This window comes from Sciurus carolinensis, chromosome 3 (genome assembly GCF_902686445.1).
Source record: "Sciurus carolinensis chromosome 3, mSciCar1.2, whole genome shotgun sequence".
Classification (NCBI taxonomy): domain Eukaryota; kingdom Metazoa; phylum Chordata; class Mammalia; order Rodentia; family Sciuridae; genus Sciurus; species Sciurus carolinensis.
The window spans coordinates 54,642,741-54,668,437 of NC_062215.1; the positions used below are offsets into that span (position 1 = coordinate 54,642,741).

Here is a 25,697-nt window from a genome sequence, read left to right on the forward strand (position 1 = left end):
TAATGAGTCTCTTTGAGTGAGGCATGGTCAGAAGGGTAAAGCTGAAGATGCAGAGCAAACTGAGTTAGCCTAAGAAAAATAACAGGCATTTGGGGGCTGAAGGTGGCAGACTAGAGAGGAGGAGAGTCTTGGAATAGGTTAGCAACAGAGGGAGAGGCCCAAGTCAGAGCATAATTAGAAAGACACCATATTGGAAAATAACCAATGCATTTATTGGGTATTTACATGTAATATTTAACTGTAAATGTCTGCCTGTATTATGCTGTGTTATAGTCTTCTGTTACCAGCAAACCTTCAATAAAACTGTACAATTGTACAAAAGCTTGTATGAGCAGAGCCTGTGGGGTCAGGTCAGGAATAATATGTATGCAGTGGTTTTCCAAGCCAGGGAGGACATATCTGCCAGGCTTCAAGTGACAATGGGGAGCAGGCTGCAGGATGAACTATTTGGAATAGTCCTCAGGAATTCAGGGAATTCTTGGGAGAAAGAGAGGGCTCCCTTCATCCATGGAGTGGATTGCCAGTTCATTTGGATATCAAAGTAAAAGGGACTTCACAGGAATCCTGGGAGGTATCCTGTCTTCTTGTTACACAGAACTTCCTGGGTCACCATTTATCAATGGGAATATTCATACAGTGCCTTTTCAGATGCATGGTTTTGAGTAATATTAATTATATGAAAAGGTACCTAAGCAGATGACAGAGAAACAGGGCAGCATCAGGCTGCTATAAAGCCATTAATACTACTAAGACCTAACCTGGATAAAAATTTTAAAATATGTTTGTCTTAATGGCATAGTGTCTTTATTGGTTAAACTGACTTGGATCTTCAGTTTTCAAACTTAATTTCTTTATTCCAAGTTTTGACTTGGACAAGTACAATGTTCTTTGGCTACTGATACAGTTATATGTGATAAAAACCAGTAATGTATAACTAGTGCTCTTCTATATACATCACTCTGGAGTTTACTTTTTTGCTCTATGTGACTTTTGTGATTTATCCCTGTGGGTATATGTACTGGGGAGTTATTCTTTTTGACTTTTGCATTGAAATTTTATTGCTTGACATAGTTTTTTTGGTATTTTAAAGTACAATATCATTTTAAAAAGACAATCATCTATCTATATATATATATATTTAAACAATATATATATTTAAACATTTTAAGAGGAAGATTGATATATAAAGCCAAACAGATCACATTTTGCCTATCCCCCACCCCCAGAAATTTGTATATCTTAAATTTAAAATGTTGGAATGTACAACAGGTTAAAATAATGGAAAATTACACTTAATATATAGATGCATTTTTCTAGATGTGATTTATTTCAACTTTAGGTAAAGACCAAATGCTATTTGATAGAATTCCCTACATGAAGGGGTTCCTCTGTTTTTTAAATTTGTTATTTTTAGATATACATGACAGTAGTGTGTATTTTGACATATCTTACATACATGGAATATAACTTCCCATTCTTGTGGTTGTACATGATGTGGATTACACATCATGTAAATTCATATATGTACATAGGAAAGTTATGTCCAATCCATTCTACTGTCTTTCCTGTTCCCATAACCCTCCCTTCCCTTCAGTCCCTTTGTCTAATGGGGATTTGTTCTTAAGGGATTCAAGTGTCAGCTACCTGGGATAACTCACCCCTAAGTATGTACACAGCGAGGATTTTTGTCACAGGTCATTTTTTCAGGATGTGCAAAAAAAGAACAGTAGAAGAAGAAGAAGAACCAAGGGGAAAAGAAAAGAAAATGGAGACTGGAAATGATTTTCAGTAGGAGGTTGTGAAATTTGGTTTTATTGGGTCCAATGAGGTCAAAAGAACACTGGATTTAAGAAGGGGTCAAATATCAGCAAACAGCCTCTTTGCTCAACAAATGTAAATAGAAATTTCACCTTTACCCTTGGGTAAAGATATAGATAGACAAATAGAGACAGAGTAGACAGAATTTTTATCTTTCCATTTTGTGAGTTCTTTTTCTTTTTATTCAGATGTTTGTCTCCTGGTTCTTCATCTGTCTTTCCTCTCATAGTTTCTACTTCTTTGTCCTTTTGTTTTACTCTTGAAGTATTTCTTCAAAAAGCAACACAAACCTGCACTTTAGAGCTGCAGAAATCAATACCAGAACTCAAGGGTTAAAAGCCATTGTGTCAGAGGACTGGGTGGAAGGAAAGGTAGAAAAACAGAGATCACAGCTCTTCACTGTAAACCTTCTGTGTTACTTGATTTTTAAACTATTTGCATTCACTTTAATAAAACTGAAGGGTCAGTTGACCATGTAGTATATACAGTTTTCATGAAAAGCCTTTTTTCAAGATTCAAGGTCAAAGAAATTTCATTCTCATCTGGTTCCTGGGAAAGAAAAAGGAAGTAGAATGATGTTATTGAAAGTGAAACTATGGGTTACTTCAGAACTACTCAGAGGGATAGGTTTTTTATTTCCTGTTTTTTTTTTTTTTGGTTATTTTTATCAAATAAAGCTGACTTGATATTTTGAGCATGTTTAGTGTGGACTGAGCAGTCTGCTAAGTACAGTTCATCTCTCACCTCATTTCATTCTCAACCACTCCCCAAATGGGGAGCTGAGACCAAAGTGAAGTGACCTGCCTATGGTCAACCAGGAAGGCCAGAATACTTTCTGGTCCCTCTCATGGAACCTTCCTCTGTTGATGTTGATAATGATGTCCCGAAGTCATCAAGGAAATGTCAATAGGGGTTCAGGACATCCTACTGTAGAAGGGGCAAGTGTTATAGTATGGCAGTGTTAGAGTGGTGTGAGGGACCACAAGGGATCTCCCTGAGTGAATGGTCAGAGCCCATAATGAAAAATAAAAGTCCTAAGTTCCCCACATTCTAAAAACAGAGAAACAGCATTGGAAGTCTCCCCTTTTCCCATGGACTGATGGGAAATGCCTTTTCAATAGAACTGAGAAGAACGTCTTTTTGAGAGAGTACAGTTGAGAAAGAGGGCATAAGAGAATCACATCCCATTTCCACTTGGATGTTCTGTAGGCCAACAAGCCTAGTTTAATGGTGAAGGTGCTTCCAGAGAGGGGAGAGGAGCTCCACAGAGAGATGGTGGGGGAATACAGGGAATGGGCAATGGCAATGGACAATGGCTACATGATCAAGTTCAGACCCTGGAAATGTATAGAAGCTGGATCCTATCCTTGCTACAGGTCTGAAGTTGGGGTCGCAGAAGGTAGATAAGATTGTGGGGTGCTGGGCAGCTGAGAGGTACTGAAGCATGGGGCAAAGAAGTGCTTGCATGACAGGATGCTGAGAATCAACCCAAGGATGTAGCAACATCTCTCAGGGGACTACAAGAGACTCTCAAGGGCAAGGGTTGAGGCCCTCATTATCGGGCTGGCTAGAAGCTCTAAAGCCACCACCACAAACTCTTTATCACTAGTAATGGTCCACTGATGGGATGCTTCCCATGGACAATTGCTTGTCCTCCCTTTCTCCCTCAATTCAATGCTGGGACATAAGTGTAAGGAAGTGGATGTTAAGAGAACTGAGGAGCCTCTACCCCTGTCAATACTCCTCTCATCTGGACAAAGGATGAGATCTGAGTCAAACTAGGACTGAGGTTTCAAAATGAGTATAGCTAAGCTTTAAAAAACTAAAATGAGTCTGCTTAATAATCAAAAGTAACTAAAAAAGGGATTTTTTGTTTGTATTTTATTATTATTATTTTTTTGGTACTGGGAATTGAACCTGGGGCCCTTGACCACTGAGCCACATCCCCAGTCCTTCTACTTTTATTTTGAGACAAGGTCTCACTAAGTTACTGAGGCTGGCCTTGAACTTGAGATCCTGTTACCTCAGCCTCCAAAGTTGCTGGGATTATAGGTGTGCAACATCACACCTGGCTTAAAAGTTTTGAAATTGAACTGAAATGATTTTGGGGGAGGCCATCCCCTATGACAATAAGTAGGAGCCCAAGCAGCAACAGTTGTCAGAATCAAACTGTATTCATTTCCTAGGGCAGCTCTATCAAATTACTGATGTAAAACAACACAAATTTATCATTCATTCCTTGTGTGGTGGTGTGTACCTACTCAGGGAGCTGAGGCAGAAGGATTGCTTGAGTGCAGAGGTTTAGTGCCACCCTGGGCAACATAGAGAAACCCTGCCTCTTTAAAAATAAATTAGTTTTCTTAACCATTCTGGAGGTTAGAAGTCCACATAAGCCTCATTTATAGGGCTAAAATAAAAGTGTTGAAAGGGCTATGTCTCTTCTGGAAAATCTATGACTTTAGAAAGCCACTCACTTTCCTTGACTCATGGCCTCCTCCCCCATCTTCAGATCATTGCATCTCTCTGATCATGCTTCCTTAGGCATGTCTCCTTCTGTTCTCCTCTGTTCTCCCACGTATAAAGGCTCTTGTGGTTACATCGGGTGTGCCCAATGTATTTCCCCATCTCAAAGTCAGTTGATTAGCAACCTTAATTCTGTCTTCAAACTTAATTCCCCTTTAGCATGAAATTTGACATTGTCACAGGTTCCAGGGATTAGGATGTGGACATATTGAGGGAGGAAGAGGTCTGGACACGAATGACTTCATGCTTAGACCTCAATGGCATGACATTCTTTATTTAAAGTAATTCCATGAGTCTGCACATTTAAAAAGTTTTTTCTTCTATTTTTCTTTTTTTGCCATCTTAGTGATGTCTCAGGAAAGTAAAGGGAAAGAAAAGTGAATGATGATCTTCCATCTTTGACCAGAAGTCCAGCATGTGGTACCTGAATTGCTGGCCCAGTCACGAAGCAGCAGAGTCTAGCCACAAGGTGAACTGGCAGGGGAGGGGTGGGGAGGGTAAGGCTGCCACATGGGAGGAAAAATCTTTTTTGTTTTTGTTTTTTTTTTTAGAGGCTAAGAAGCTAGGAGGGTTTTCAGGACAGGACTCACACTCAGGGATAAAACAGGGCCCTGGGAGCCAAAGAATGGGGAACCAAGATCTAGTCTATACCAAGAGAGTGGAACCTGATATGAGAACAGAGCTTGTCCCACCCCTCACCCATAGATCAGTGCTAGTCCCAGGGCAGGGGGAGGGACTGAGTGTGCAAGTGCAGGTGTAGAGGTCCCAGCTACTGACCTGGGAGGAGGTCAGAGAGCTGGCAGGGCCTGACCTTGTTTCCTGTAGACTTTGAGCCGGTTGATAGACTAAGAACTTAAGGTCTACCAGAAGTCCCCACCCCTGAATACTGGAATCACCTAGAGGGTATTAAAATTTGCTGATGTACACAGCCTGAAACAGTGGTACATTCCTATAATCCCAGCGATTAAGGAGGATCACAAGTTCAAGACCAGTCTCAGCAACCTAATGAGTCCCTAAGCAACTTAGCAAGATCCTGTCTCAAAATAAAAAAATTAAAAGGACTGGGGATGAAGCTCAGTGGCAAAGTGCCCCTGGATTCTCTCCATAGTACCACCCCCAAAAAATGCCTATGTACAAAACACCAAAGATTCTGATGTAATTGATCTGGGGTGGGTCCTGCCTATTGGGGTTTTGTTTGTTTTTATAAAGTTCTCCAGATGATTTTAATGTGAGGCCAAAGTTGCAAACCTCTGATATACATGTTACTGCTTAAAACTTTACTGTAAGCTCCCAAAGGAGGGGCTGTTACTACAGTCTGGGACATGGGGTGAGAGAGATTGGTTCTATGACTTCCCTTGGATACCAAAATCTGTTTAAGCTTAAGTCCTTTATATAAAATGATATAGTATTTGCACATAACCTATATATATATCCACCCATATATGGTACTTCAAATCACCTCTTACAATTGATTATTTACAGTGTCCAGTACAATGTATATGCTATGTTAATAGCTGTTGTTTTATTGTTTAGGGAATAATGACAAGGAAAAAAGTCTGTATGTATTCAGTTCAGACACAACTTTTTTTTTTCTGATATGAGGATTGAACCCAGGAGTGCCCTACCACTAAGTTATATCCCCAACACTTTTTATTATATATATATATATATATATATATATATATATATATATATATATATATGCATATGTGTGTGTGTGTATATATATACATATATATATATATATATATGTATAGTTTTGGTACCATGGATTGAATCCATGGATGATTAACCACTGAGCAACATCCCCAGCTCCCTCTTCTTCTTCTTCTTCTTTTTTTTTTTTTTGGAGAGAAAATGGCAAACTGTTTTATTTAAAAAAATTTTTTTAAGGAAATGACAGTATTTTGAGAAGAACATCCCATCTGTGTCCAGCCCTTTTTAAATATTTTATTTAGAGACTGAGTTGCTTAGGGCCTCACTAAGTTGCTGAGGCTGGTCTTGAACTTGCAATCCTCCTCATGGTAACCAGTATTACAGGCATATGCCACCACTCCTGGCAGGCAGACAGACAGACACAATTTTTTTAAAAAAATATTTTCAATCCTCGCTTGGTTGAATCTGTGGATATGGAACCCATTCACATGGAGTACTGGCTGTACTTCCATTTTACAAATGAAGAAATAGAACTCAGAGAGATTTGCTAATGTCTACACAGGCTGATTGACTTCCTGATATTTCAGCTCAGTCCAGTCTGACACCAAGTTTGTACTCTTTGTACTCTGACACCCTGACATGAAGCTGATAAATTCTTTCTTTTCATAATAGAACTGAAAGCAGAACCATGGTTCAAGAACTTCCAATATTGGCAAGACTTCAGTCTTTAGCTGTGACTTCTTCCCCACATCCCTCTGCAGTACTGGAGATGGAACCCACAGCTTCATGCATGATAGGCAAGCGCTCTACCACGGAGCTCTATCCCCAGCCCTAGCTGTGACTTCTTGTTGCACATTATGAGAACCTGAGTATGAAAATGCACTTTAGAAGTATAGCACTCATTGTATACTAACTTATCATGAGTTCTAACTACTCTACACACCCAAGATCACAATAGTTCTATAAAGTAGAAAATCCTGAATATTATTCTTGTTTATAGATGAGAAAACAAAGCCTTAGGAGAACTTAACAACTTGCCCAAGTTGCAGAGCTTGTAAGTGAAAAATGAGAAACTTAACCCAGATTCTTCTGACTCTAGAGCCTTAATTATTTACCATTGAGCCTGGGCTTCTCAAAAATTACATTAAGTTGCCTGAGAAATGTATTAAAATGCATTTTAATGCAGGGCCCTATGTCCCCCCTCCATTCTCAATTCTGATTTGTAGGTCTAGAATAGGAATTGAGCATCAACTTTTTTGTTTCGGTTTGAACCTAGAGGTACTCTACCGCTGACCTACATCCCCAGCCCTTTTTATTTTGAGACAGGGGATTGATAAGTTGCCTAGACTGAACTCAAACTTATGACACTCCAGCCCTCATCCTCCCAAATAGCTGGGACTACAGGCATGTACCACCAAGCATCCGCAATTTTAACAAGTACTCCAGGTGGTTCTCAGGCCTCAGTGAGCAGCACTGTTCTCGGCTCCCCTATAGAGCTTCCAACTGGGGCTGGTGATAAGCTGAATTCTTACTCCCTGAAACAGTCATAAGTGGCAGCAGAAGGAGCGAGGTGAATTGAAAGCCACCAAAACTCCTTGAACATAAATAGCTTCCCTGTCCACTTGTCACAGTGCCTGGAAACCCACCAGATGCCCACCATCAATGAATGAGTCATTTCTCTCCAGGGCAAGACTCTGTCTTCTCTCTCTCCACTTCCTCTTCATTTAAACCCACTTACTTGAAGATGGCGGCCTAGAGGGAGACTGCACCCCCGTCGCTCCAGAACCCAGGAGTTAAGAAGGGGAGGCATTGAGAGACTGGGACTGAAATAGAGCCACGGGTGAGTCTGCCCACTGTGTAAAGCTCGGCCCGGGGGGCAGGCCCAGATAGAGGTGGCTTATCGGAGCCGGGCAGGGCAGCTAGAGTCATCCACAGGCAGCCCTGCACACTCCGGCAGTGGGCCCCGCCCACACAGCCAGCTTCTCCAGGTTCTCGGAACGGAACTGGCCCGCTGGTGAGAGACTTTCTGACCAGAACAAGCTCCGAGTCCCGGAGCCAGTGCAGCTCAGCGTACTCTGGCACGCAAGCAGATTCAGGGTCCAGACAGGGCAGCCAGAGACTTCCCCAAGTAGTCTGGACCCCTGCGGTGGGAGGTGCCGTTCAAGGCTAGCCTCTCGGAGCTGACCGCCCAGTGAGAGACTTTCTACATAGAACCAGCCACAAGCCCCCGAACCAAAGGAGAGCCTCGATCCGCAAACAGCCTCTGGGATCAGGGCAGGGCAGCCAGACACCTCTTCAGGCGGCTCTGCCCACTCCGGCTGCAGGCTCTCTTCTCGGGGCGATCCAAGATGGCGGCCTAGAGGGAGACTGCACCCCCTGTCGCTCCAGAACCCAGGAGTTAAGAAGGGGAGGCATTGAGAGACTGGGACTGAAATAGAGCCACAGGTGAGTCTGCCCACTGGGTAAAGCTCGGCCCGGGTGGCAGGCCCAGATAGAGGTGGCTTATCGGAGCCAGGCAGGGCAGCTAGAGTCTTCCCAAGGTAGACTTCCACACTCTGGCAGTGAGCTCCTCCCACACGGCCAGCTGCACGGTGCAGGCCCACAGTGAGAGCATTTCAAGCACAGAGCCAGTTCCAAATCGTGGAACCAGTAGGGGGCTAGGGGCAGTTTTCTTCGGATACGCTGCTTTATCAGATTCCTCCAAGACATCAGGCTACTGAAGGCTGGGAGGTGATACACTGGAAATCTACCAGGACACTATAAGCCAATAGCGGAAAACTGCAATATCTCAGGGTCCCAGTGACAACTGACCAATATGAGAAAACAAGGGAAGAAAATGTCCCAAACAAACCTAGATACTACATCAATAAAACCCAATGACAGCACAGCAGAAGAAATGTCAGAAAGGGAGTTCAGAATGTACGTAATTAAAACGATCAGGGAAGCAAATGAGGAGATGAAAGAGCAAATGCAGGCATTGAAGGAGGAGATGAAAGAGCAAATGCAGGCATTAAATGATCGCACCAATCAACAGTTAAAAGACCAAATACGGGAAGCAAGAGTTCATTTCAATAAAGAGTTAGAGATACTGAAAAAAAAGCAAACTGAAATACTTGAAATGAAGGAAACAATAAACCAAGTTAAAAACTCCATAGAAAGCATAACCAATAGAATGGAGCACCTGGAAGACAGAACCTCAGACATTGAAGAAAAATTATTTAATCTTGAAAGCAAAGTTGGCCAAACAGAAAAGATGGTAAGAAATCATGAACAGAATCTACAAGAAATATGGGATATCATGAAAAGGCCAAATTTGAGAATTATTGGGATTGAGGAAGGCTTAGAGAAACAAACCAAAGGAATGAACAACCTATTCAATGAAATAATATCAGAAAATTTCCCAAATCTGAAGAATGAAATGGAAAACCAAATACAAGAGGCTTATAGAACTCCAAACATACAAAATTACAACAGACCCACACCAAGGCACATTATTATGAAAATACCTAACATACAAAATAAAGACAGAATATTAAAGGCCACGAGAGAAAAGAATCAAATTACATTCAGAGGGAAACCAATAAGAATATCAGCAGATTTTTCAATCCAGACCCTAAAAGCCAGAAGGGCCTGGAACAACATTTACCAAGCCCTGAAAGAAAACGGATGCCAACCAAGAATCTTATACCCAGCAAAACTTACCTTCAAATTTGATGATGAAATAAGATCCTTCCATGATAAACAAAAGCTAAAGGAATTTACAAAAAGAAAGCCAGCATTACAGAACATTCTCAGCAAAATATTCCATGAGGAAGAGATGAAAAACAACGATGCAAATCAGCAACAGGAGGCGCTAGCCTAAAGGAATAGCCAAATAAAGGAGAAACCAAATCATGCCAAAAACAAATATGAGTCAATTGACTGGGAATACAAATCATATCACAATAATAACCCTGAATGTTAATGGCCTGAATTCATCAATCAAAAGACACAGACTGGCAGATTGGATTAAAAAGAAAAATCCAACAATATGCTGCCTGCAAGAGACTCACCTCATAGAAAGAGACACCCATAGACTAAAGGTGAAAGGATGGGGAAAAACATACCATGCACACGGACACAGCAAAAAAGCTGGAGTATCCATCCTCATCTCAGATAATGTGGACTTCAAACCAAAACTAGTCAGAAGGGATAAAGAAGGACATTACATGCTGCTTAAGGGAAGCATAAATCAACAAGACATAACAATCATAAATATCTATGCCCCGAACATTGGCTCATCCACGTACATCAAACAAATCCTTCTCAATTACAGAAATCAAATAGACCACAACACAATCATACTAGGCGATTTTAACACACCTCTCTCACCACTGGATAGATCGTCCAAACAAAAATTGAATAAAGAAACTATAGATCTCAACAACACAATCAGCAATTTAGACTTAACGGACATATATAGAATATACCATCCAACAAAGAACGAATACACTTTCTTCTCAACAGCACATGGATCCTTCTCTAAAATAGACCATATTTTATGCCACAAAGCTACTGTTAGCAAATACAAGAAGATAGAGATACTACCTTGTACTCTATCAGATCATAATGGATTGAAATTAGAAATAAATGACAGAATAAAAAACAGAAACTTCTTCAATACTTGGAGACTAAATAATACACTATTATACGATGAATGGATAACAGAAGACATCAGGAGGGAAATAAAAAAATTCTTAGAAGTAAACGAGAACAAAGACACATCATATCAAAATCTCTGGGACACTATGAAAGCAGTACTTAGAGGAAGATTTATTTCATGGGGTGCATTCAAAAAAAGAAGTAGAAATCAACAAATAAACGACTTAACACCACAGCTCAAAGCGCTAGAAAAAGAAGAGCAGACCAATACCAAAAGTAGTAGAAGACAGGAAATAGTTAAAATCAGAGCCGAAATCAACGAAATCGAAACAAAAGAAACAATTGGAAAAATTAACAAAATAAATAGTTGGTTCTTTGAAAAAATAAATAAAATTGATAAACCCTTAGCCACACTAACAAAGAGAAAGAGGGAGAAAACTCAAATTACTAAAATTCGGAACGAACAAGGAAACATCACAACAGACACGAGTGAAATACAAAACATAATTAGAAGCTATTTCGAAAATCTATACTCCAACAAAACAGAAAACCTCGAAGACATCAACAAATTTCTAGAGACATATGAACTACCTAAACTGAACGAGGAGGACATACACAACCTAAATAAACCAATTTCAAGCAATGAAATAGAAGAGGTCATCAAAAGCCTACCAACAAAGAAAAGTCCAGGACCAGATGGGTTCTCAGCCGAGTTCTACAAAACCTTTAAAGAAGAGCTCATTCCAATACTCCTCAAACTATTCCATGAAATAGAAGAGGAGGGAACCCTCCCAAACTCGTTCTATGAAGCCAATATCACCCTGATACCTAAACCAGACAGAGACACATCGAGGAAGGAAAATTTCAGACCAATATCCTTAATGAACATCGATGCAAAAATTCTCAACAAAATTTTAGCAAATCGCATACAAATATATATTAAAAAGATAGTGCACCACGATCAAGTGGGTTTTATCCCAGGGATGCAAGGTTGGTTCAACATCAGGAAATCAATAAATGTCATTCACCATATCAACAGACTTAAAGTTAAGAATCACATGATTATTTCAATAGATGCAGAAAAAGCATTTGATAAAATACAGCATCCCTTCATGCTCAAAACACTAGAAAAAATTGGGGTAGTGGGAACATTCCTAAACATTATAAAGGCAATCTACGCTAAGCCCATGGCTAATATCATTCTAAATGGTGAAAAACTGAAAGCGTTCCCCCTAAAAACTGGAACAAGGCAGGGATGCCCTCTTTCACCACTTCTATTCAACATCGTCCTTGAGACTCTAGCCAGAGCAATCAGACAAACCAAAGAAATTAAAGGGATACGAATAGGAAAAGAAGAACTCAGACTATCCCTGTTCGCTGATGACATGATTATATATTTAGAGGAACCTGGAAATTCCACCAGAAAACTTTTAGAACTCATAAGTGAATTCAGTAAAGTAGCAGGTTACAAGATCAATGCTCATAAATCCAATGCATTTTTATACATAAGTGATGAATCTTCAGAAAGAGAAATTAGGAAAACTACCCCATTCACAATAGCATCGAAAAAAATAAAATACTTGGGAATCAATCTCACAAAAGAGGTGAAAGACCTCTACAATGAGAACTACAGAACACTAAAGAAAGAAATTAAAGAAAACCTTAGAAGATGGAAAGATCTCCCATGTTCCTGGATAGGCAGAATTAATATCGTCAAAATGGCTATACTACCTAAAGTGCTATACAGATTCAATGCAATTCCAATTAAAATCCCAATGATGTACCTTGCAGAAATAGAGCAAGCAATTATGAAATTCATCTGGAAGAATAAAAAACCCAGAATAGCTAAAGCAATCCTCAGTAGCAAGAGCGAAGCAGGGGGTATTGCAATACCAGATCTTCAACTCTACTACAAAGCAATAGTAACAAAAATGGCATGGTATTGGTACCAAAATAGACAGGTAGATCAATGGTACAGAATAGAAGACATGGACACAAACCCAAATAAATACAATTTTCTCATACTAGACAAAGGTTCCAGCAATATGCAATGGAGAAAAGATAGCCTCTTCAACAAATGGTGCTGGGAAAACTGGAAAACCATATGCAATAGAATGAAATTAAACCCCTATCTCTCACCCTACACAAAACTCAACTCAAAATGGATCAAGGACCTTGGAATCAGACCAGAGACCCTGCATCTTACAGAAGAAAAAGTAGGTACAAATCTTCAACTTGTTGGCTTAGGATCAGACTTCCTTAACAGGACTCCCATAGCACAAGAAATAAAAGCAAGAATCAACAACTGGGATAGATTCAAACTAAAAAGCTTTCTCTCAGCAAAGGAAACTATCAGAAATGTGAAGAGAGAGCCTACAGAGTGGGAGAATATTTTTGCCAACCATACCTCAGATAGAGCGCTAATTTCCAGAATCTATAAAGAACTCAAAAAACTCGACACGAAGAATACAAATAATCCAATCAACAAATGGGCTAAGGAAATGAACAGACACTTCACAGAAGAAGATGTACAAGTAATCAACAGATATACGAAAAAATGTTCAACATCCCTAGTAATAAGAGAAATGCAAATCAAAACTACCCTAAGATTTCATCTCACCCCAATTAGAATGGCGATTATCAAGAACACAAGCAACAATAGGTGTTGGCGAGGATGTGGTGAAAAAGGAACACTCATACATTGCTGGTGGGGTTGCAAATTAGTGCAGCCACTCTGGAAAGCAGTGTGGAGATTCCTCAGAAAGCTTGGAATGGAAACACCATTTGACCCAGCTATCCCACTCCTTGGTCTATACCCAAAGGACTTAAAATCAGCATACTACAGAGATACAGCCATATCAATGTTCATTGCTGCTCAATTCACCATAGCCAGATTGTGGAACCAACCTAGATGCCCTTCAGTTGATGAATGGATAAAGAAACTGTGGCATATTTATACAATGGAATATTACTCCGCAATGAAGAATGATAAAATTATGGCATTTGTAGGCAAATGGTCGAAATTGGAGAATATCATGCTAAGTGAGATAAGCCAATCTCAAAAAACTAAAGGACGAATGATCTCGCTGATAAGCGGATGAGGACATATAATGGGGGTGGGAGGGGTTAGCATTAGGTTTAGGGTTAGGTTTAGAGTTAGGCTAAGGAGAGCGGTAAGAATGAAGGAAAGAAGGACTGTATAAAGGGAAAAGGGTGGGAGGGGTGGGGGGGAAGGGAAAAAAAAGAAACATCATTACCCTATGTAAACGTAAAAAAATAAATAAAAAAAAAAATAAACCCACTTACTTGAGTGTGTAAACATGAAGGAAGACAAACTGATTCATTGAATCTTCAGTTTTCCTTCCTTAGTGCTTTGGCAGGAGCAGGGACATCTGAGAATCTTTGTCCAAGGTCCTTGGAGGACAGTTATAGCTGAATATGTTTGGGATGTAGGAATGCAGTTCCTATGGGACCTCCTTCCTCTTATCTAGACATGTATCCTCCCTGCTTGGCACTCCTTCCCAGTCTCAGGGTGCTCCTAGCTCAGGAGCTCAGAAATCTTTTTTTTTTTTTTTTAAGGGCACTGAGCCAGATCTGATTGTTTTATTCTAGAAGCTTAGAAACCTTATACTCTCTCCCCTTCCTCCTCAATCATCCTGTCTTCTGGAAAATCTCTGAGCCTCATTTACTCTGAGAAGACCAGAGGGAAAGATGGAATCCTAAAGACTCTATGCATCAAAGTAGAAGGAAAGAGAAAGAAGAACTTTCAAAGGAGGATGAGAAGGAATAACTAGAGGAGGATGGGAACTGGAGAGAAGAGTATCCCAGCTGGCAAGGGAAGCCTGGACTTCAAGAAGGGAGGGAACTGAGGCTGAGTAAAGGTTGTTTGCATACCATATCAGAGATTTTGGTGTGTTTATGAACTGTGATGGTGCCAGGAGTGAGGACCAGAATGAAATGCAGGGATAGGAGAGGGCAGGAGTAAGATCCAAGAAGACCAGAGGTGATACCTTCACCACCCAGATAAAAGAATGAGCTTTCAAAAGGAAACCAGGATGGAGAGAGGGGCTTGAGGCTGAATGGAACCAGAGAAGACTGGGGTCTGAGGACAGGAAGTTGAGAGCTCACACCCTAAAGCTTCCATTTCCTCCAAGGTAGGAGGCAAAGTCAATGACCATGGGGACAGAATGGGGTGGTGGGGTGGGCAAGGCTGGAGAACAGAGGTTCTGTAATGAGTAACAGACTCCTCTTCTATTTTCTTTCCCTGCTTCCCACATACTGCACAACCCCAGGGCACTTCCTTCTGGGGCCGCCTTCCTCCTCACAGTCCTTCCTGATGAGTGCTGCTCAGCTATACAAAGGGACACTTCTACTTCCGAAACATGTTATGATCAACAGGTGAAACGTGTTTGTCCTCCAGATGAGACCATTACAACAACAGTTGTTTTTTGGTGCATTTGTTCTATTAATTGTATTGTCTCCCATGCTGGCACACGTGTCAGCACACATGTCAACATGTGAGCAGGGCCTTGTTTCTCTCTTTATCATTGTTTCTAGTGCCTAGAACATCACCTGGGACACAGTAAATGCATCTGTGAATACATGAATGAATGAAAGATGTGACAGCCTCTTTCTCCATGATGAGTGGACTTTCCTTGTCACAGTGTAGGGTCATAGATAATTTGAATCAAGGCTCTGAAATTCCTGTGCCACGTAGTATATTTCCAAAGCCACCATAGGCTGGCTGGGAAGCAGAGCCATGTAAGCTCCTGGGGCTCCAGCTTCCTCTTGGTTTCTCCCCACTCTTTTAGTTGCCTAAAACATTTTCAAGCAACATCAGTGAGAAACCTTTTGCAATTCTGAGCAGTTTCAGGGGAAAGAATTGAGCAAGGCACTCCACTGGGTTGGAAGAGGGAGGGCTGGATGGGAGAGCAGCTAAAGGCAATCACACCTCACTTCCAAGTCTCACTTCTCTAAAAGGCATTTCCAGGGAGTCAGCCACAGAACCTTCATCAGAAATTCCTGAGACAGTGAGTTTATTCAGCATTTGCCTCTTTTTTTCCTCCAACTGAGATATCTCCTTAGTGAGAAATAGTTTATAACATGAAAGGTACAGACATATGTACATAAATATAAAACATGGAAGTGTCCTGGGCTGGGCATCAAGAGAACAGATTTCTTGTCTCCAATGTGCTAGGCACCTGCTTGGAACAAGACCCTTAATGTCTCACCTGTCTTGTTAGGTGGAAATGCTTCCAAACGATGATACATATAGAAAAGAAGAAGATCACTGGACTCAGGGCATTATAAAGAACAAACAAAAACATGTTCTATAATTGCAAGTGCCTAGAAGGGCAGCCACTGTCAAGATGATATTAAAGAGCACTTAGGGGAGTAGGCTGGGCCAGAATTAAAGCTTGTTAATAGAAATTGGGGAGTGTTGAATTCCTTTGGGTCATAGAGGGGAAGAACATGGAGTTGTGGGGGCAGTGATGAGAACATGGATGGGAGGAAGTGAAGAAGGGGAACCTGTTCCTGGTATAGAGATGGGAGAAGCAACTAGGAAAGTATTCAGACAGGCTGGGGATGTAGCTCAGTGATTGAGTGCTTGCTTAGCATGTGTGAGTCCCTGGGTTCAATCCCCAGCATGGGGGTCGGGGGAGTATCCAGGGATAGGGCTGCAAAGACAATTTCAGAACAGGGTTCTGTTACATCCAGGTTGCAGTTCGCATGCTGTGTGGTAGACCCCACTGGTGCCCCACTGCCCATCCATAGTAAAGTCTTCATATCTACCAAGTGCTTTTGTAAACAGATTTATCTTGGTGACCTGGGAATCCAGGAAAGGGGATACATTCATATCTGGATCAGTCCAGTATGGTCTTCCAGAAGTTGTGAGCCTGTGCTGACCAGTAGGGAAGAGATGGCCTCCTAGAGAAACTGCAGACATCCCAGGGAGGACTATGGAAAACCCTGAAGCAGAATTTGCAATGAAGGTTTGAGCTGATCTCAACCTAGATCTCAAGGTCCTGGGAGACTGTAGATACTATCCTCGCTCATCAGCATCAGCAGTTCTTGCCTGACTCCCTTCTGTTTCCCAGACTCTCTGATCCTTTTTGGGGGTGCCAGTCTCCCACCTGATCTTCTCACTGACATTAGCACCAGAAACAACCATGTAGATAGTTGATGGCAAGTTAAAATAAGAGTGTGTATGGGGTAGAGCAGTGTTAGGTGATTAGAAGGAGTTCAGTGTCTTTTCTCTTTCTCTATCCTTGCAATTCTGTGAAAGACTAGAAGCCCCAACCCCATTCCTCCTGCCCCTGTGGGCCTGTGTTCACCCACCTCAGCCAGTCAGGCAGCCTGCCTCTATATTTCACCTCCACTTGGCTTTTAAATTCATTCCCTCTTTTCCATATCTACTTTTCCTGCTTTAGTTCAAGTCTTCACCATCTCTGCACCTGGTCCATTGAGCTTTTACTGGCTCCTATCACCTATCTGGCCCTCCACTAGTTGCCGTCCCTTCCCTATAAAGTCTTTCAGTGGTTCTTTATGATTGGAGCAAAGTGAAAGCTGACCTCCCCTCTACTTAGCATGGTCAAGGCCATTCTTCATGGGCACCCTGCCCACACAACAGCCTTAGCACTCCCTTCCCACACACTTCCTGTATCCTGCTGACCCTCTGCCCTGCAAACATCCTGCAGTTCCCAGGACTCCCTGTGCCCTTCCATATCCACTGGCCTGGGTTCAGCCGGCTTAGAACAGCCATGCTGAGTGTATTGAACTGACCTACCAAGGTGGCGGCAGCTCTGTGGTTTGTACACAGGAGGTATTTGGAGACAGCAGTCTCATTATCTTGAAGCTTTATTTGCATAACTGCATTCTGGTTTTATTTAGGTATCATGTAAAATCAATAAAAATGGCAAGACTTTCCATAGGGGCATAATTTACAAATTCACATTTGAAATAAGTTTGTGCCACACAAATCTGTGAATTAGATGACTTGGAGGTGGGACATGGAAATAAATAGAGGGGGTGTTGAAGCATACCTCTTCTCTCCTCTGATCCTTCCTCTCCAACTCACTACTTGATTCTGCCATGGACCCAGGATGTGTCCAAGGCCCTCTGGATGGGCCTTGAATGCATCCAAAAAAGTCAATGCTTTCTTTAAGTCTTTGGTCATTTGGCCTGCAATTTTATACACTTTTGTTTTTACATGAAAATAAAGGGCCATTTACCAATAGTGTCTTAAATTATTAATAACTACTCAAATTTAATTTTCTTAAACTAAAATTGGCAGGCTCTTAGAGAGTTTACTGAAGACTCCAAATAATATTCTGCCAGTAAGTCTAGCCACTATGTAACAACTACTGATGGCATTGTTGATATCACACACAGCTTAGAAGCCTGGAATTCTTGCAACTGAAGGAAACGCTACTGGTCTTTATGGATGTGGTCTTAAGTGGGTCATGGAGTTCAGCTGTTGTGATTCTTGATGTTTTCTTTTAAAGACCATACAAATTTTATTATGAGTCTAATATACACAGGAGTATGAGATTCAAGTCAGGACAAGATGACTGACTCTTATATTGAGTTTAATAGAGCGATAAAGGGCTTGGGCTTCTGGGGAAAGGGAAGGGATGCAGGATATGGAAGCTTTCAGAAGAGGAGGTACATGGTGAGCAAGCATTGTCTTACTGGGTTGGTTTTTAGTTTTAGTTTTTATTTTTGTTGTCATTGTACCCAGGATTGAACCCAGAATTGTCCTACCTCTGAGCTACATCCCCGGGTCTTTGTTTTTTCAGGGTCTTGCTAAATTGTCCAGACTGGCCTGTGGTATTGTGTCATTGTGTGGGTGATGTTTTACTTGTGAATTTGTGTGATGGTTTTTTTGCGTGTTTATGGTGCTGGGGTTTGAACTGAGGGCCTTGTGCATGCTAGGCAAGCAGTTTACCACTGGCCTACATCCCCAGCTTTTTTTTTTTTTTTTTTTTTGGTACCGGGGATTGAACCCAGGGGCGCTTAACCACTGAGTCACAACTTCAGCACTTTTTAAATTTTTTATTTGAGACATGGTCTCGCTAAGTTGCTGAGGCTGACTTTGAGCACTTGATCTGCCTGCCTCAGACTCCCGAGCTGCTGGGATTATAGGTGTGCACCACCCAACGCATATTTTTTAAGAAACTAACTTGTGATATCTTGTGAAACCTAATAGAACAACAGAGGTGCTTTTAATTTATAAACATCATTTTATAATATAGAATTATAAAATTATTTTGTGATATAAAATGTTGTGAATAAGCTCATATTCCTGTATACTGAAGTAAGTAATGTAGCAACAGGTTTACAGTAATTCATCTGAGTGGTGTGTACTTTAATAATATCCTTATTCTGCATTCCGTGTTTTATATCACGCTGTAATACTGACATCATGCTAATTTTTCCATAGAAAAATATTAGATCTGAATTTAAAGCTTACAGAACTGAGAAGGTCAGAGTAAACTGGTAAACTGGATAGGTCATTGACTGAGCTGAGTCATGCTGTTGCATGTACTTCTCTCAATGTGATCGCTTATCACTATGACAGTTTCGGATAAGCCTTAAGTCTGATTTATTTCATTATAGGACTTGATTCTGTACATGTGATTACCCATCATAATTGATTGCTTGTCAAGTATATTTGTCTGCCCACAACTAGAAACTACTTTTTCTATTTGTTAGAAAAAAAAAAAAAGAAAGATAAAAAGAAAACTAACAATAAAATCCTAATCTGGCAAAGTTGTGATAAAATTGATCCTCACTGGTCAATAGCAGTATACATGGATTAAATTTTTTTTAAACAAATGGCAATACATTTGAAATTAATCATGTCCTTTAATTCAATATTTCTAAAAATCTAGTCTAAAAAGCAATCAGAAAAAAGTAAATCCTAAATGCATAAATATGTTCACCTAAGTATAGATAACAGGGAATTACCCAGAAATCAAATAGTGAGGGACTGGAAGTAAATTAGAGAATTACTTGATGGGCTAGGATGCAGTAATAAAATGATAGTTAACAAGAAAACATCATAAACAAATTATTGGGAGATTTTTTTTTGTTGGTTGGTTTTGAAGTGCGTAGGGGCTGGACCCAGGGATACTCTACCACTGAGCCACAACCCCCACCCTTTTTATCTTTTATTTTGAAACAGAATCTCACTAAGTTGCTGAGGATGGTCTCAAATTTGCAATCTACTCCTTCAGTCTCCTGAGTCCCTGGGATTTCAATAAGTGATGCCCAGCTGTGGGTATCACATAGTTTAAAAGCTTCTGGTTCCCTGCTTCCAAATAGGCTGATTTTCTAAAATTTCTGAGATATTCTGTGTGATGTGTTTGCTCTTAGCAGAGCCTTCTAGAGTTGGAGATTGCTGAACTTCAGTTTATCCTAGGATTTCTCCTACTTGGAAGTCTTTCCTGGGGCCTAATGAAATTGCCTTTTGCTGTTGCTTACTTTACTTGTTTAGTTGGTTCTAAGAGTGTGGAAGAAAACTCAAATCTTGCCACTTGTTGGCTCTCTCGCAGTCAGACCAGTGGAGGGCACCAGGCACACATGTGCCACCGTGACAGCACTATCATTTGTCCTTCTACTTCTTGACTGAGCACACATTGAGACAAAATACAAGTAAATCTGAAAATTATCTGTACCTATGAGAAAAACGACTAGAAAGCAGCACACTAACTCATCAGAGTGGTTCTAGGTGGTAGAATTTGGGGTCATTGTTTTCCTTATTTCTTGCAACGTTCAAATTTTCATAGGGAAAGAAAAAGATCCTAAAAAATGAAAAAGAAGATTCCAGTCTTGTGTTCTACAGGCTCAGCAATGCCCACTTATAGTGTGTGTGTGTGTGTGTGTGTGTGTGTGTGTGTGTTTAGTATCAGGGACTGAACCCAGTCCCTGAATTACACCCCCATCTCTTTTTGCTTTATAGAGTCAGGGTCTCAATAAGTTGCCCAGGCTGGTTTTGAACTTGTGATCCTTCTGCCTCAGCCTCCTGAGTTGCTGGGATTACATTTCTCTTCTTCTTCTCCTCCTCCTCCTCCTCTCCTCCTCCTCCTCCTCCTCCTCCTTCTTCTTCTTCTTCTTCTTTTTTTTTTTTTTAAGAAAGGGTCTCAACTATGTCACCCAGGCTAGATTCAGTCCAAACTCCTGGACTCAAAGGATCCTCCTGACTCAGCTTCTGAGTGGTGTGACTACAGGTGTTCACCACTACACCACTTTGAGTGCTCCTTCAGAGGTGCACATGTGCAAGGGGGCCAGGGAAGAGAGTGGCTTTAGGAAAAAGGGAATGAAGCAGTGAAACTAGAAATGGAAAAGCTGACCCCAGGTCTCCTCCCAAATTAAGTTTCCAGAAGGCAAAATCACAGAGGTGAGTCAAGATCTCATCCCACCCAGGACACCATGATTCTGAGGCCTCTGGAAGGCAGAGAGCCTTATAAATCCCTAAACACCAGAAATGCAGAGACAAAGATAGTCAAACTGCTGGTGTTCCAGTTCTTTCACCTGAGAGTCTCGAAATGTACCCTAAAGGTCACCTAGGTGATGCCTTGACCCTCACCCCAACTCTAGCCCAGTACCATGAAGGTGCTCTTATAGGAGCACATACCAGATCTCACTATCAGTATCCAGGAAAGATAATAACCCCCTTATAGCTTACACATCTATCTCCCAATCATTCTCATTTCAACCTAAGAGGTAGGGTTCATCCTCCCAGGCACACATACAGAAGCCCAGAGATGTGAAGTGATGCCTTAGGTCACCCAACCAGTGACAAAGCAGAGCAGATATTTCAAGGCGGGTGTTTCTCTAATCCCACCCAGCGGTTGTACCAAGGCCATAGGTTCCAATCCCCAGACTCAATGCTTGTTCATTTGCTCACATAGATACAGACCCAGATGCCAACACTGGCAGATACCTGTGGTGGAGAAAGCAGGGAATTGCCCCTGGGAAAGCAATGGTGCTTACCTGAACTGCCAGGGGGTCCAGATGTGAGCCGCTGAGGAGACAGTGCTGGCTTGAGTGCTGTGCTCAGATGCAACTGGTGAGAGGCTCTTTCCCACCCCTGAGGCAGTAAGCACTAGCCTGACCACACTTCCCCTTTCTGGTCAGCCCACAGGGGAGAAACCCAGGCACCGTCATCATGCAACCATTCCTTTTCCAGGGACGCTGACTACCCCAGGCTTTTCAGAAGCCGGAATCTTCCAGAATCTTCTCACCACTCTTTCTTGCTCCCACAAACTCCATCAAAATATCATTATGGTGTGGGAGTGAGTCTGAAAGGAGTTAGACTCTGACTCTGCATGTGTGTGGGCAAGATGTCCCCTCACAGGAATCTTCCCTGAGCATTCCTGGACATAGCAGCCTGGAGCTCAAGAAGAAAGAGAACTCAGAGCCCACCCAGTGACACCAGGGAAGAGACCAGCTCATATGTGACAAACACACCATCTCAAAAGAGAGCCTCTTGAAACTGTTGGGAACCCTGAAACTACTAATCCAGCTTCTGCTCAGAGAAGGCAAGGAAAAGGGAAAGGTTTTCCTGTTTCTAAGGGCATGTGATGTGCAGCATCATGAAATGTGTCCAGCTAGGTGCGATGGTACATGCTTGTAATCCCAGCTACTCATGAGGCTGAGGCAGGAGGATAGCAGTTGAGGACAGCCTGGGCAACTTAGTGAGACCCTGACTCAAAAAAAAAAAAAAAAAAGATCTGGGGTGTGGTTCAGTGATGGACCACTTGCCTACCATATTCAATGGCCCAGGTACAACCCTAGTACCACAGAAAAGAAATATGTCCAGTGGGCACATTTTGACTGAGTGGGCCACTCTCTACAACACTGTGAGACTGAATTTCTGATCTTTAAAAGATTCAAGTTGAATATAGTCGATTCAAAAGAACAGTCAAATAAGAATAGGCAGGAAAGCAATGAAAAATAAGGGCAATGAAGCGTGAAGGAAGAGGGGGAAGGCAAACTGTATAATGAAAACACGTACCATCATCCAAGCCCAAGAATACATACAGATTGTGGGACAGAACAGAAAATCCAGAAACAGACCCAACTACACTGGACTTTTGGGATACAATAAAATTCAGTTGGGGGAAAACAGACTTTTTAATAAGTAGTATTTGCATATAATCACATAGAAAATGATAAAATTGGATTTTTCTCTAATTATTCATAAGGATAAACTACAAATGGATAAGAAACCTGAATGTAAAAATAGAAAATAAGCGAGTACTAGAAAACATTGGTTGACTTTTTCTATGCATTATGAGTGGTCAAAACCTTCCTGATTATATCTTAAAATCCAGAAGCAAAAAGGTGTAAAGGTGATTACTTAAAAACAAACAAACAACTTGCCTGGCTGTGTTTAACCTCCCCGCTCCCTCCATGCATTTTGACAATGACAACCTGAGAAAAAATATTTGCAACATACTACTCTCCAAGTAATCATGTTCCTGAAATATAAAAAGCATTATAAATAAAATAGCCAGCAAACCTATACAAAAGTGGGCTGAAGAAATAAACAGATCTCAGGAAAAGAGATGCAAATATAGCTATAAAATATGGAAACATGCTCTGCTTAGTTCATAATGAACAAAATACAAATTAACCAACTAAGTTACCATTTCTCACTTATGCTGGCAAGATCCAAACATTTGACAACATACTCAGTAGGTGAGAGAATGTGGAGGAATACTGCACTCTCAGACACTGCTGATAAGTATATGAATGAAATTTGGCAACATCTCCCAAAACTGCTTATGTATTTACCTAATGACTCAGCAATTCTTTCTCTCTCTCTCTCTTTCTTTCTTTCTTTCTTTCTTTCTTTTCTTTCTTTTTCTTTCTTTCTTCCTTTCTTTCTTTCTTTTTCTTTCTTTCTTTCTTTCTTTCTTTCTTTCTTTCTTTCTTTCTTTCTTTCTTTCTCTCTCTCTCTCTCTTTCTTCTTTCTTTCTTTCTTTCTTTCTTTCTTTCTTTCTTTTTCTTTCTTTCTTTCTTTCTTTTTCTTTTTTTGATTTTTAGTGCTGGAGAGGGAACTCAGGACCTCCCATAGGCAAGTGCTCTCCTACTGAGCTGTATCCTCCAGTCCTTCTAAAGATACTGGGAATACAACAAATGTTTAAAATTTGTGTCTACAAAATTTATGTTATTCAAACATGAATTATAATAACAAAAGACAGTAACAAATCACAAATGACTGAAACAACCAACTGTTCATTAAGAGGATTTGTTGAATAAACCAAATATACTATGAAGAAGAGAGAAATAATTTTAAATACCGCTAAAGTATGGTTTCCAGAATATATTTAAGGAAAAAAAATGAAGTGGAGAAAAATATTTATAGAATTATGCTTTTATCTTAGAAAGTGAGAAAAGATGAATATATTTCTTAATTTTGAGGTGAAATTGACATGCAATAAATTATGTGTATTTAAGGTGTGCAGTTTGATAATTTTAGCATGAAATTATGAAACATCATCATAATCAAGATAATGAATCTATCCTTTACCTCCAAAAGTCTTCTCATTCTTTAGGTAATTCCAACATCTGTCCTTGGTCACCCTACCATCTTGCCCCCCACGTTTCCACCCTGCCCACAAGCAAAATGTCTATCTTAACAGACTGCTTTGTGTTCCTAAAGTTTTCTGTGTATGGAATAATATATTCTGTTTTCTCTAGCTTCTCTTATTCAGCATAATTTAAAATTATATCACTTTATCAATAATAGTTCATCTCTTTTTATTCCTGAGTAGCATTTCATTATATGTATACATCACAATGGACATTTGAATTTTTTCCAGTTTTGGTCTTTTATAAATAAAATGGTCAATAACATTGATATAAAATTTCTTCTATTGCTATGTAACATCTCTCTTTGGAAAAGAATGGCTGGATATGACAGGTGTGTTTACCTTTTTAAGAAGGTGATTCTACCACTTTACAGCTCCACCAGCTGTGTGCATGTCCAGTTCCTTCACCTCTTCTTCAACACTGCACAATCAGTGTTTAATATTAGCCATTTCTAGTATGTGTGTAGTGGTGACTCTTATGGTTTAAATTTGTATTTCCCTGATGAATAATGATGTCAAGCGTTTTGACTGTTTATTAGCCATCTGTTTATCTTCTTTGGTGAAGTGTTACTTTACAGGACTATATTTTTTCTTTTTAATGAGTTTTAAGAGTTCTTCATATTTTCTCCAGGCAAGACCTTTATCAGATAAATTCTTTACAGTAATTTCCTCCCAGCTTGTGGTTTGTCTTTTTCATTCAAAGTGTATTTTGAAGAACAGGTTTTATTTTGATGAAGACCAAATCATCAAATTCTTTTTGTTGTCAAATCTGTTGGCATCAGTTGTTGCCAATATTCTGCCCCCCACAACACACAAACCATTTTACAACCCAGATCTTCAGTCTGTGAACATCCTAGCCAGCCATTGGTCCACTCATCAGACTGTGAACATTTTTGGCAGTCATTGGTCCAGATTGTCAGCCTGTGAAAATTCTCATTTTTTGGGGGATTGCTTATTTCACTTAGCATAATATTTTCTAGTTCCATGCATTTGCCTGCAAATGCCATAATTTCATTCCTCCTTAAGGCTGATAATATTTCATTATGTATATGTACCACGTTTTCTTCATCCATTCATCTGCTGAAGGGCATCTAGGTTGGCTCCATAGTTTATCTATTGTGAATTGAGCTGCTGTTACATTGATGTGGCTTCATCACTGTAGTATGCTGATTTTAAGTCCTTTGATATAAACCAAGGAGTGGGATAGCTGGGTCAAAATGCTGGATCCATTCAGAGTTTTCTGAGGAATCTCCATACTGCTTTCTATAGTGATTGCACCAATTTGCAGTCTCACCAGCATTGTATGAGTGTACCTTTTCCCCCTACATCCTTGTAAACACTTATTATTGCTTGTATTCTTGATAATTGCCATTCCGGTGGAAATGAGATGGAATCTTAGAGTAGTTTTGATTTGCATTTTTCTAATTGCTAGAGATGCTGAACATTTTGTTACAC

The 25,697-nt window shown here is 40.5% G+C and overlaps 1 protein-coding gene across 1 annotated transcript in view; it reads right to left on the minus strand.

Moving 5' to 3' along the window:
* Scimp (SLP adaptor and CSK interacting membrane protein) overlaps positions 1 to 21,699 on the minus strand; it is a 34,350-nt gene extending 12,651 nt beyond the window's left edge. The window contains exon 1 of the mRNA XM_047545514.1: positions 21,637 to 21,699. The gene's annotated coding sequence lies outside the window, so the exon portion shown is untranslated. The remainder of the gene's footprint in view (positions 1 to 21,636) is intronic.
* Positions 21,700 to 25,697: the final 3,998 nt, after the last annotated feature.